Consider the following 14,205-nt stretch of genomic DNA (forward strand, 5'->3'; position numbering starts at 1 on the left):
GAAGTGAGTTCTGGCTACTAGGTACGACATATATATATATATATATATATATATATATATATTATATATATATATATTATATATATATATATATATATATATATAATGTCGTACCTAGTAGCCAGAATGCACTTCTCGGCCTACTGTGCAAGGCCCGATTTGCCTAATAAGCCAAGTTTTCATGAATTAATTGTTTTTCGACTAAATAACCTACCTAACCTAACTTTTTCTGCTACCTATCCTAACCTAACCTATAAAGATAGGTTAGGTTAGGTTAGGTAGGGTTGGTTAGGTTCGGTCATATATCTACGTTAATTTTAACTCCAATAAAAAAATTGACCTCATATATAATGAAATGGGTAGCTTTATCATTTCATAAGAAAAAAATTAGAGAAAATATATTATTTCAGGAAAACTTGGCTTATTAGGCAAATCGGGCCTTGCATAGTAGGCTGATAAGTGCGTTCTGGCTACTAGGTACGACATATATATATATGTCGTACCTAGTAGCCAGAACGCACTTCTCAGCCTACTATGCAAGGCTTGATTTGCCTAATAAGCCAAGTTTTCATGAATTAATGTTTTTTTGACTACCTAACCTACCTAACCTAACCTAACCTAACTTTTTCGGTTACCTAACCTAATCTAACCTATAAAGATAGGTTAGGTTAGGTTAGGTAGGGTTGGTTAGGTTCGGTCATATATCTACGTTAATTTTAACTCCAATAAAAAAAAAATTGACCTCATACATAATGAAATGGGTAGCTTTATCATTTCATAAGAAAAAAAAATAGAGAAAATATATTAATTCAGGAAAACTTGGCTTATTAGGCAAATCGGGCCTTGCATAGTAGGCTGAGAAGTGCGTTCTGGCTACTAGGTACGACATATATATATATATATATATATATATATATATATATATATATATATATATATATATATATATATATATATATATATATATATATATATGTCGTACCTAATAGCCAGAACGCACTTCTCAGCCTACTATTCAAGGCCCGATTTGCCTAATAAGCCAAGTTTTCATGAATTAATGTTTTTTCGTCTACCTAACCTACCTAACCTAACCTAACCTAGCTTTTTTGGGCTACCTAACCTAACCTTACCTATAAATATAGGTTAGGTTAGGTTAGGTAGGGTTGGTTAGGTTCGGTCATATATCTACGTTAATTTTTACTCCAATAAAAAAAAATTGACCTCATACATAGAGAAAAGGGTTGCTTTATCATTTCATAAGAAAAAAATTATAGTAAATATATTAATTCAGGAAAACTTGGCTTATTAGGCAAATCGGGCCTTGAATAGTAGGCTGAGAAGTGAGTTCTGGCTACTAGGTACGACATATATATATATATATATATATATATATATATATATATATATATATATATATATATATATATATTTATATATATATATATATATATATATATATATATATATATATATATATATATATATATATATATATATATATATATATGAGTCAAGTCTATATTCCAACCAACTGAGCCACAAGCACTCACAATAAGAACTGATTCCAGAGTGACCCATCTGGTATCCAACTTAAAATTTAGGGGCCAGATTCACGATAGCACTTACGCAAACACTTACGAACCTTTCCATCTTTTCTCAATCTTCGGCGGTTTTGTTTCCAATTATTAAACAGTTAATGAGCTCCGAAGCACCAGGAGGCTGTTTATAACAATAATAACAATTGAATGGGAAGTTTTCATGCTTGTAAACTGTTTAATAAATGTAACCAAAGCCGTCAAAGATTGAGGAAAGATGTATACGTTCGTAAGTGCTTGCGTAAGTACTTTCGTGAATCTGACCCTAGGTCTTCCCTAGTGTACCACTTAGGCATGAAGAAGTTAGATGATCTACGTCCGCGTCATTTCATTCACTAGGACCATCAAAGCCTGGAACCGTAGACCACATAATCCTCATTTTTTTCTCCTTCGTATTTGTATAACAACTTTTCTCTTCTCTTGCACTGTTCTATGTTGCACCTCAAATTTTTTTCACTGTGCTTCCATGGTACAGAGTGGGGACAGGTACAGCTGCTCAAGCACACCTGTACATGTTGCTCTACTTCTCCTGCTGTTCTAGTAGGTGTTCTTTTGCACACACTCTTTCGTTCCTTCCTTTTGGTCCTCATTCATATCAAATGGCTCTTTGTTCGCTTTCTCACGATGTGTATCAACTTCCGTACCCTCGCGCTGCTCAAGTCTCTTCTATACACAATTTCCTCTTGTTGGATATTTGTGGATTATTTATCCGTCTTTCTTCCTCTATTGGTTCAGAGTTTTCCTGTTACAATCAAAGAAAGCATTCTCCACTTCCTGACCTACAAATTTCAGTAACAATTTTGACTCGCCCTCGATGGAGAGGAAACGTGGAACCCTGTTTAGTGTTCTTACAACTGATATACAATTTCCGACTTCGTGAGTCCTTAGTCTCATCTGGCTATCGTATAACCTGTTATCTTCACACTTATCCTGCAGGATGCCGCCCAGATCAGTTTTGTCAAATGTTCCAATCTCTCGGAGAGGTCTTCATGGCCCACTTATGTACCCATAATTATATCTATTAAGACTTTGGATCCGCTCTGGTAAAATAATCATAGTCTAGATTCACAGTACATAAAGGTATATCGATCTAGGAGCTTATCACATGTATTTTTATTATATAGCTGTCATTCAAAATTCTTCATCGGTTATCAGGAAATTTAAAATCAAATTCTTTTATTTGCTCTTGAATCCATAAGATGTTGATCTTCTGACCTCCCCACTTCCCCCCAGCACACATCTTCCATGTCTCACCGCCAACCCCATTTTCACCGCACCACACAACAGTGTAATATCACCTTCAACGCACACATGGTCACTATGACACTCTCCATACAGTCATCACTCATCCTTCAATGTTTAATACGTTAGCATCAAATGTCTGGCCAACAACCTTGGTCAGGAAAACAAACATAACAATTCATTTTCTTTTCATGATATAGACAAATAGTGTTCAACAGTGTTAGGGGTTTCTCTCTCTCTCTCTCTCTCTCTCTCTCTCTCTCTCTCTCTCTCTCTCATCCTCCCTCCCTCTCTCCATCTAGCTCTCTTTCCTATTCATTCTCCTCCCCTTTCTCCCTTTGTCTGTCCCTCCCTCCTGTTCTCTCTTCCTTTATCTCTCTCTCTCTCTCTCTCTTCAGACTTTCAATATCAGTGCTTATGAAGCAAAACCTAGCCATCAATATTTGTATTATTGTTACATTGATGCAAAGTTGTAAGAAAGTTTTGATGACGTGTGTATGATAACAGATTATAAATCTGTTGAAAACACTTCATGGACAATCAAACCCCCTTCTCAAAATTCATGGTAGAAAATTGTCTCAATAGGAGCCAATTTTACTCAAGTAAGGGAATGGGGGAGTGGTTGACCCTGACAACCTTATGGCACTCTCCATGGAATCACAGTTCAGTATATAAAAAGGCATGTGTGGCAAACTGTAAATGTCTCAAAGATTCACATTTCATAGTGAATAGTAGACTCATGAAGTCTACTGATGAAGTCTACTCTCATTTTGCTGATCTATTACAGCGTGTTCTTCATTACTCCACTTATTATTATGTTATTGATGTCTTGGGGCTGCTCAGCTTGTGTTCTGTTTGTGAGAAAATCATACAATTAAATGTTGTTTTCACGTGACCGATTATTAATATAATATTTTTCCACAGGTGAATGTTACCTGAAGTACGAGTCGCACCTTACCTTAGGTGTGTCCCCATCTACTGGTACCTTTATTGCCTGGTATGCTTACTGCCAGTGATAGCTCCAACTCAACCTGCCATCGACACCCAAAATAATATTTATTGTGATATGTAATATATATATATATATATATATATATATATATATATATATATATATATATATATATATATATATATATATATATATATTTATGATCGATGTGCCCTTCGGGAATCTTAATTTTAAGATAAATAGGAAAACCAGGGATATACTGAACATCTTGTATCAGAATCTTTACTTTAAAAAACATAACGTTTCGAATACTTCTCGTATTCATCATCAGATCTAAAAGAAAAAACAGAAATAACAATCAAATAGCTGGTAAACAAAGAACTCATACTGAATATAATTGCCTATCAAAGAAAGGAAAATGCTTAAAAAACAAAACAGTTAAGCACACTTAAAGTGATCAATACAAATAAAACTTATTAACTGTCACATATATTAAAACTAATTTAAAATCCATTAAACTACAAGATGAAATTTTTAACTACTAAAACAAACCATTCCATTAACTTACGTGAAGTGAAACTTGATACCTCACACATAGATACTAAACACTATAACAAATATTTATATAATGACTACAAATCTACAAAAAATGTATGTAAAATACAAACAGAATAAACAACAATTATAAAGTACTAACCAAAATCTTATTAAAAACTCAAATATTAAATAAAATTAAATACCAAAACATGTATTATATATCCTAAATAAAAGATTATATTAATGTACAATGTTAAGACTTGAAATAAGTAAGAGAGGGCAAAGACATGGTAAACTAAACAAAATTAAACTACCAAAATAAACTAAAAATCAAATTACAGGGCCTACTGTGCACAATACAGCGTACAATTGAACAGCTGAAAGGTTGCTATTTAACAGAGGCCGCAGCTCCTTTATATATAAGGATTCCATTACTCTCAAATCTGACTGGCCATTCATACAAGTGTCCAGAATTTTAAAATCAGATTCCAGCAGAGAATGATCAAACTCATAACAATGGTTTCTAATCTCCGAAAATGCTTTTAGACAATGGTAATCCAGTCCTAAAAGATAATCCCCGGTGCTCAAGTATCCTAATCTTAAAGTTCCGAATGGAACTCCCGACATATCCAGCATTACAGCTGGAACAATTATACATATATACGACATTTGAGCACAAGGGGGTAGGCACTTTATCTTTAAATTTAAAATAAGAGCCTATGGTATTTGTGTTGACAAAAATAAATCTAAAGTCTACTTGAGGATAACACTGCTGCAACAGTCTCCTCAAACGACTCCTTACAGAAAAGCTAATACTGCCATAAAATGGTAATTTAATATATTTAAGATCCCTTTCTACTGTAGTAATCCTACACGATGGGTGAAACTTCTTATTTAAGAAATTCCTTATAAAAGTATAAACCATATGCACAGGATAACCATTATTTGAAAAAAATTTCACAAGAAAATTAATTTCCTGATCAAAGTTATTCCAATTAGAACATAAAACAAAGGCCCTATTCAGTAGAGTGTTAATAGCATTTTTCTTAAAAATATCAGGAACAAAGGAATTAAAATTTAAACCTAAACCAGTAAAGGTTGGTTTCCTAAAAACATTAGTGTTGAACCCATTGAGGTTATTCACTTTTACATCAAGAAACGACAATGAATTATCAACTTCACACTCTGCAGTAAACCGTATATTACTATGTTGTGCATTAAGATACTCTCTAAATTTCACAATATGACATTGGTCCCTAAACAACAAAAAAGTGTCATCTACATATCTCCTGTACAAGACTGGTTTAAAGGCCGAAGGACAATTATCAAGCCAATTTATTTCGTGAAAACTCAAAAAAGCATTAGCCAGTGCAGGACCTAAAGGAGACCCCATTGCTACTCCATCAATTTGTTTATAATAAATATTATTAAACATAAAGATGGAGTCTTTAACTGCTATTTCTAACAGCCGTCTGAATATTTTACTACAAAATCCAGACACTAAGTTAGTGTCCGCAAATAATTGACTTACACAGATATCAATGGTTTCCAACAAAGGAATATTAGTAAAAAGTGATTCAACATCGAAACTGGCCATTACAGTTGGGAACTCAAAATTTAAAGAGGAAAGTTCTTTTACAAAATCCTGAGAATTTCTCACAGTAAATTCATTATGCGTTAATGGTTCTAATAATGGAACCAGAAACTTAGCCAGTTTATAATTAAAAGTGCCAATCGCTGATAAAATAGGACGAATCGGTATACCTGTTTTATGAACTTTAGGTAACCCATATAAGATGCCAGGCATAGAGCCAGTTGCAAGTAATTTAGTATAGTTTGAAAGAGTCTTTCAAACTTCTTAAAACTCTATTCAGTTTATCCTCACATTTCAAAATATACGAGAATGGGTCTATATCAACCAACGTAAATTTAGAGGGGTCTTCTAACAACCTTTCCACCTTATTAACATACTCTAACTTGTCCAAAACCACTATACCCCTACCTTTATCTGGCCTGGTAATGCAAATACTCCTATCGTTCTTTAAGCCATTAATACACTCCAATTTCCTTTTGTCAAAAGGAGGGAATGTAGATTTATATTTACCAAAGTCGTTAAAGACTTCATGTGCTAAGGAGGAAACAGTACTGATGATATTGGTCCAACTATAATTTGTACCAGTCCTTAGGGTACAAGTTTTCAATGTGTTGCATAACCGCTCAAAACCTAAAAAATGATTAACAAATTTAGGTTTTTTACACGTCAACCCGAAGTCTACCCCTAGAGAGAGAAGTTCTTTCTCAATGGGAGACAGAACTCTCTTTGAAAAATTGAAAACCACCTTATCAGGGTCCACCGAATTAAATGAAGGTATACCCAAGTTACGCAATTTCTTCTCGTGAATAAGTCTACATTTTTCAACCCTTTTTTCATTATAATTTTCATATTTACATTTTAAAGATGCAAAATCAACCCAGGAAACCAAGATCTTGAATTTCTCCAAGTTCACGTGCAATTCACTTTTCAGCTTATTTACCCGCTTCTGCTTTTCAGATATTTCAAAGTCCAACAATCTTAATAACCAAGAATTATATTCACTTGTCAACGCAAATTTGTCGGAATACACTTTAAACCTGAGGAATCTTGGGACCAAACGCTGCGCCTTACAGGTTTGTAGAAATTCGTAGTAGTTAAAAATTTCATCTTGTAGTTTAATGGATTTTAAATTAGTTTTAATATATGTGACAGTTAATAAGTTTTATTTGTATTGATCACTTTAAGTGTGCTTAAGTGTTTTGTTTTTTAAGCATTTTCCTTTCTTTGATAGGCAATTATATTCAGTATGAGTTCTTTGTTTACCAGCTATTTGATTGTTATTTCTGTTTTTTTCTTTTAGATCTGATGATGAATACGAGAAGTATTCGAAACGTTATGTTTTTTAAAGTAAAGATTCTGATACAAGATGTTCAGTATATCCCTGGTTTTCCTATTCATCTTAAAAATATATATATATATATATATATATATATATATATATATATATATATATATATATATATATATATATATATATATATATATATATATATATATATATATTTATATATATATATATGTCGTACCTAGTAGCCAGAACGCACTTCTCAGCCTACTATGCAAGGCCCGATTTGCCTAATAAGCCAAGTTTTCCTGAATTAATATACTTTCTCTAATTTTTTTCTTATGAAATGATAAAGCTACCCATTTCATTATGTATGAGGTCAATTTTTTTTATTTGAGTTCAAATTAACCTAGATATATGACCGAACCTAACCAACCCTACCTAACCTAACCTAACCTATCTTTATAGGTTAGGTTAGGATAGGTAGCCTAAAAAGTTAGGTTAGGTTAGGTTGGGTAGGTTAGGTAGTCGAAAGAACATTAATTCATGAAAACTTGGCTTATTAGGCAAATCGGGCCTTGCATAGTAGGCTGAGAAGTGCGTTCTGGCTACTAGGTACGACATTATATATATATATATATATATATATTATTAAATATGACCGAAAAAGTAAGATTAATAATTCTAACACGAATTTTCTCAATCTTTCGTACATTACGCTTCACTGTTGGAGGTAAATCAAAAATCACTTCTCCAAAATTCATTTTTATTTCTAGTCTGACGCGACACGGGCGCATTTCGTAAAACTTATTACATTTTCAAAGACTTCACAAATACACAACTGATTAGAACTTACGTCTCTCTGATATTATATCTACATTTGAGTGAGGTGGGAAGGGTGATGTGGCATTAACGCAAGACAGAACAGGAGGGGATATTAATAGGGTATTAAAAGTATCAACACAAGACAGAACAGAAACAATGGGTATTGAATAGAAGTGTTTGTAGAAAGCCTATTGGTCCATATTTCTTGATGCTTCTATATTGGAGCGGAGTCTTGAGGTGGGTAGAATATAGTTGTGCAATAATTGGCTGTTGATTGCTGGTGTTGACTTCTTGATGTGTAGTGCCTCGCAAACGTCAAGCCGCCTGCTATCGCTGTATCTATCGATGATTTCTGTGTTGTTTACTAGGATTTCTCTGGCGATGGTTTGGTGGAGAAATCCTAGTAAACAACACAGAAATCATCGATAGATACAGCGATAGCAGGCGGCTTGACGTTTGCGAGGCACTACACATCAAGAAGTCAACACCAGCAATCAACAGCCAATTATTGCACAACTATATTCTACCCACCTCAAGACTCCGCTCCAATATAGAAGCATCAAGAAATATGGACCAATAGGCTTTCTACAAACACTTCTATTCAATACCCATTGTTTCTGTTCTGTCTTGTATTGATACTTTTAATACCCTATTAATATCCCCTCCTGTTCTGTCTTGTGTTAATGCCACATCACCCTTCCCACCTCACTCAAATGTAGATATAATATCAGAGAGACGTAAGTTCTAATCAGTTGTGTATTTGTGAAGTCTTTGAAAATGTAATAAGTTTTACGAAACGCGCCCGTGTCGCGTCAGACTAGAAATAAAAATGAATTTTGGAGAAGTGATTTTTGATTTACCTCCAACAGTGAAGCGTAATGTACGAAAGATTGAGAAAATTCGTGTTAGAATTATTAATCTTACTTTTTCGGTCATATTTAATAATATATGTCTACAGGAAAGACTGCTACCAAAATATACTAATATATATATATATATATATATATATATATATATATATATATATATATATATATATATATATATATATATATATATATATATATATATATATATATATATATATATATATATATATATATATATGACCTGTCCAGTGAGCTCAACGTTTGGTTTTTGGACGATGGTACTCTAGCTGGCTCCCCAGACTCACTCTTGGATGACATAAAAAAAATCAGGAACAAGGAGCAAGTCTAGGCCTCACCCTGAACTCTTCCAAGTGTGAAATAACCTCGACCAACCAGCACATAATAGAGCGAATAAAGGTTGTTTTGCCTGATATTCATAAAACCAACCCGGAGGACAGCTCACTTCTAGGTGCTCCTCTTGGAGGGAATGCCATCGACAAGGTCCTTGGTAAGAAGATCACTGACCTAAGAGGATGAACGAGAGGATTGAAGACATCGATGCTCATGATGCACTTTACCTCACACCAGATGCTTGTCCCTCTCCAGGGTAACCTACTTTCTTAGATGTTCGCCATCTTTCAAAAATATTAAATTAGAAGAGTGCGACAGCTTGCTAAACTCAATGCTAGAAAAAACCCTCAACCTTTCTATCAGCGACTCACAGTGGAAACAGGCCTCCCTTCCTGTCAGACTCGGGGGGCCTCGGCGTGCACACAGCAACACAAATTGCTGTACCAGCGTTCCTGTTCTCTTAAGTGGCGTCTGACAACTTGGTGAAGGAAATCCTACTTGAGCACCTAGTTTAACGGGCAGGGGTGCATGATCCCAGCTTTACAGACTGCACAACCAATTGGGTCTCTCTCGCAGGACCAGCACCCCAACCACTGTTTTCTGAAGCCCGTAAGGAATCCAGCTGAGATCGCCCCATTGCCGACCAAGAAACTGCGACAACACCACATGACACTGCCCTAAATCGAGCTGTAGCAGCTCCCCATGCAGGGGTACTTGCTATTATCAACCCCCAGTGTCAGCAACCGGCACTCGTCTCACACCCCAGGCCCTTCGAATTGCTGTGGCTCTCTGTCTCGCTGCCCCAACCAACACCAAATACAGGTGTATTTGCGGCGAGGCAGTGTCCGACAGGTATGGACGGCATGGCCTTCTCTGTCAAAGGACAGGAGGATGGCATGCAAGACACGGCGAGGTTAACGACATTATTAAGAGAAGCCTTACCACGGCTGGTTGTCCAGCAGAGAGAGAACCCCGTTACCTAATGTCCTGCAACTCTGATGAGCCTGTCGGTCGCCCAGATGGGATCACGATGAACCCTTGGAAGAATGGTAGACAGTTGGTGTGGGACTACACTTGTGGTTTCAACTTTAGCCAACCTATGTTGACTTCAGTGCTGCACAGGCAGGAGGTGCTGCCAGTCTCCAGGAAGCAGCCAAGTCACGCAAATACAGAGACGTTGATCAACACTACAGTTTTGTCCCCATTGCCTCAGAGACACTTGGTGCCTGGGGTAAAAGTGTTGCTAATTTTTTAAAGGAGCTGGGGTCCAAGTAAATTGAAACAACTAGAGACCCTAGAGGAGCTAGTTTTCTCTTTCAGCGCCTTAGTGTGGCGATCCGGAGAGGAAACGCTCACTGCATTCATGGTTCCTGCCCACCATCTGAGGAGCTGGAAGAGCTCTACAACTTGTGACAAGTAGCCTTGTACTTTGCATGTAACCAGTGTTGTAACCCTTTTAGTGTAATTAAATTTTTAAAATAAAGTTAGATATATATACACACTAAAAGAATAGGGGTGGTAGGAGAAGAAAATATCAGAGTGTTCAGTCAGGATCCACAAAGTCGACACTGAATACTCTTTATTTTCTTCTCCGAGGCTATGAGTCCCTACACTTGCACCACAGGTGGTTACCATTTTAGATAAAATATATATATTTATATTATATTTATATAATATAATATTAGTATATTTTGGTAGCAGTCTTTCCTGTAGACATATATTATTAAATATGACCGAAAAAGTAAGATTAATAATTCTAACACGAATTTTCTCAATCTTTCGTACATTACGCTTCACTGTTGGAGGTAAATAAAAAATCACTTCTCCAAAATTCATTTTTATTTCTAGTCTGACGCGACACGGGCGCGTTTCGTAAAACTTATTACATTTTCAAAGACTTCACAAATACACAACTGATTAGAACTTACGTCTCTCTGATATTATATCTACATTTGAGTGAGGTGGGAAGGGTGATGTGGCATTAACACAAGACAGAACAGGAGGGGATATTAATAGGGTATTAAAAGTATCAACACAAGACAGAACAGAAACAATGGGTATTGAATAGAAGTGTTTGTAGAAAGCCTATTGGTCCATATTTCTTGATGCTTCTATATTGGAGCGGAGTCTTGAGGTGGGTAGAATATAGTTGTGCAATAATTGGCTGTTGATTGCTGGTGTTGACTTCTTGATGTGTAGTGCCTCGCAAACGTCAAGCCGCCTGCTATCGCTGTATCTATCGATGATTTCTGTGTTGTTTACTAGGATTTCTCTGGCGATGGTTTGGTTATGGGAAGAGATTATATGTTCCTTAATGGAGCCCTGTTGCTTATGCATCGTTAAACGCCTAGAAAGAGATGTTGTTGTCTTGCCTATATACTGGGTTTTTTGGAGCTTACAGTCCCCAAGTGGGCATTTGAAGGCATAGACGACGTTAGTCTCTTTTAAAGCGTTCTGTTTTGTGTCTGGAGAGTTTCTCATGAGTAGGCTGGCCGTTTTTCTGGTTTTATAGTAAATCGTCAGTTGTATCCTCTGATTTTTGTCTGTAGGGATAACGTTTCTATTAACAATATCTTTCAGGACCCTTTCCTCCGTTTTATGAGCTGTGGAAAAGAAGTTCCTGTAAAATAGTCTAATAGGGGGTATAGGTGTTGTGTTAGTTGTCTCTTCAGAGGTTGCATGGCTTTTCACTTTCCTTCTTATGATGTCTTCGATGAAACCATTGGAGAAGCCGTTATTGACTAGGACCTGCCTTACCCTACAGAGTTCTTCGTCGACTTGCTTCCATTCTGAGCTGTGGCTGAGAGCACGGTCGACGTATGCGTTAACAACACTCCTCTTGTACCTGTCGGGGCAGTCGCTGTTGGCATTTAGGCACATTCCTATGTTTGTTTCCTTAGTGTAGACTGCAGTGTGGAAACCTCCGCCCTTTTCCACGACTGTTACATCTAGAAAAGGCAGCTTCCTATCCTTTTCCGTCTCGTAAGTGAAACGCAGCACGGAACTCTGCTCAAATGCCTCCTTCAGCTCCTGCAGATGTCTGACATCAGGTACCTGTGTAAAAATGTCGTCAACATACCTGCAGTATATGGCCGGTTTCAAGTTCATGTCGACTAAGACTTTTTGCTCGATGGTACCCATGTAGAAGTTTGCAAACAGGACACCTAGGGGAGAACCCATGGCGACCCCATCTACTTGCTTATACATGTGCCCATCCGGGCTCAAGAAGGGTGCCTCTTTAGTACAAGCTTGGAGTAGTTTCCTCAGAATACTTTCTGGCATGTCAAGAGGAGTACAGGCTGGATCACGATACTTTTCCACAGCTCATAAAACGGAGGAAAGGGTCCTGAAAGATATTGTTAATAGAAACGTTATCCCTACAGACAAAAATCAGAGGATACAACTGACGATTTACTATAAAACCAGAAAAACGGCCAGCCTACTCATGAGAAACTCTCCAAACACAAAACAGAACGCTTTAAAAGAGACTAACGTCGTCTATGCCTTCAAATGCCCACTTGGGGACTGTAAGCTCCAAAAAAAACAGTATATAGGCAAGACAACAACATCTCTTTCTAGGCGTTTAACGATGCATAAGCAACAGGGCTCCATTAAGGAACATATAATCTCTTCCCATAACCAAACCATCGCCAGAGAAATCCTAGTAAACAACACAGAAATCATCGATAGATACAGCGATAGCAGGCGGCTTGACGTTTGCGAGGCACTACACATCAAGAAGTCAACACCAGCAATCAACAGCCAATTATTGCACAACTATATTCTACCCACCTCAAGACTCCGCTCCAATATAGAAGCATCAAGAAATATGGACCAATAGGCTTTCTACAAACACTTCTATTCAATACCCATTGTTTCTGTTCTGTCTTGTGTTGATACTTTTAATACCCTATTAATATCCCCTCCTGTTCTGTCTTGTGTTAATGCCACATCACCCTTCCCACCTCACTCAAATGTAGATATAATATCAGAGAGACGTAAGTTCTAATCAGTTGTGTATTTGTGAAGTCTTTGAAAATGTAATAAGTTTTACGAAACGCGCCCATGTCGCGTCAGACTAGAAATAAAAATGAATTTTGGAGAAGTGATTTTTTATTTACCTCCAACAGTGAAGCGTAATGTACGAAAGATTGAGAAAATTCGTGTTAGAATTATTAATCTTACTTTTTCGGTCATATTTAATAATAATATAATATATATATATTATATATATATATATATATATATATATATATATATATATATATATATGTATATATATATATATATATATATATATATATATATATATATATGTATATATATATATATATATATATATATATATATATATATATATATATATATATATATATATATATATATATATAGTAAGCCTGGGTCTTGTTCTGAACACTTCCAAATGTGAAGTAGTCTCTTCCAACCCAGACATCGTAGCTAGAATAAGGTCTGCCTTGCCTGGAGCCCATGTCATTAGGGCCGAGAACAGCACCCTCCTTGGAGCCCCCCTCGGGTCTAACGCAATTGAGGAGATCTTTGACAAGAAAATCGCAGACCTTAGGAGGATGGAAGACAGAATAGGTGACATTGATGCCCACGATGCTTTTTATCTCCTTACCAAATGCCTATCCCTTCCGAGGCTAACCTACTTTTTGAGGTGCGCCCCATCTTACGACAGCCGAAAGCTTGAAGAGTATGACCTCTTACAGAAGACCATGCTGGAAAAAGCTGTTAACCTCTCCCTCAACGAATGCCAGTGGAAACAAGCCACTCTTCCTGTTAGGCTCGGTGGCTTGGGTGTCAGCACTGCTACCCAAATTGCTGTCCCAGCCTTCCTGTTTTCCTCCTCAGCATCAGATGACCTGGTTAAGGAAATTCTACCTGACACCCTGAGTGATGTAGCGGGGATACAGGACCCCCACTACACGGAATGC

Source organism: Procambarus clarkii, chromosome 36 (genome assembly GCF_040958095.1).
Source record: "Procambarus clarkii isolate CNS0578487 chromosome 36, FALCON_Pclarkii_2.0, whole genome shotgun sequence".
In the NCBI taxonomy this organism is placed as follows: domain Eukaryota; kingdom Metazoa; phylum Arthropoda; class Malacostraca; order Decapoda; family Cambaridae; genus Procambarus; species Procambarus clarkii.